Here is a 351-nt window from a genome sequence, read left to right on the forward strand (position 1 = left end):
TATGTATAGGTGCATATCTGGGTACAGGACATTGCAAACAAAACGTAGACAAAAAAAACCACATAGAGAAGGCACACACATACATAGAAACATGCACAGAGACACACACCGACTCAAACCATCTTGAACTCTAAGACTAGTCCCAAAAACCACTGAACCATGACAGACTAGCCAAGAAACAAATAAATACTTTTGATTCCACAAGACTCTCCCGCACCAACCAACCTCCCACACTATTTCTAAAAATAGCAAACATTTCTCATACACACACTACAAAACAGAAAATGATTGATGGAAAGGTTGGTCATTTCACTAAAATTCTGCATAAATACTTAAATATATTTCTTTCTG

Source organism: Octopus bimaculoides, chromosome 3, assembly GCF_001194135.2.
Source record: "Octopus bimaculoides isolate UCB-OBI-ISO-001 chromosome 3, ASM119413v2, whole genome shotgun sequence".
In the NCBI taxonomy this organism is placed as follows: domain Eukaryota; kingdom Metazoa; phylum Mollusca; class Cephalopoda; order Octopoda; family Octopodidae; genus Octopus; species Octopus bimaculoides.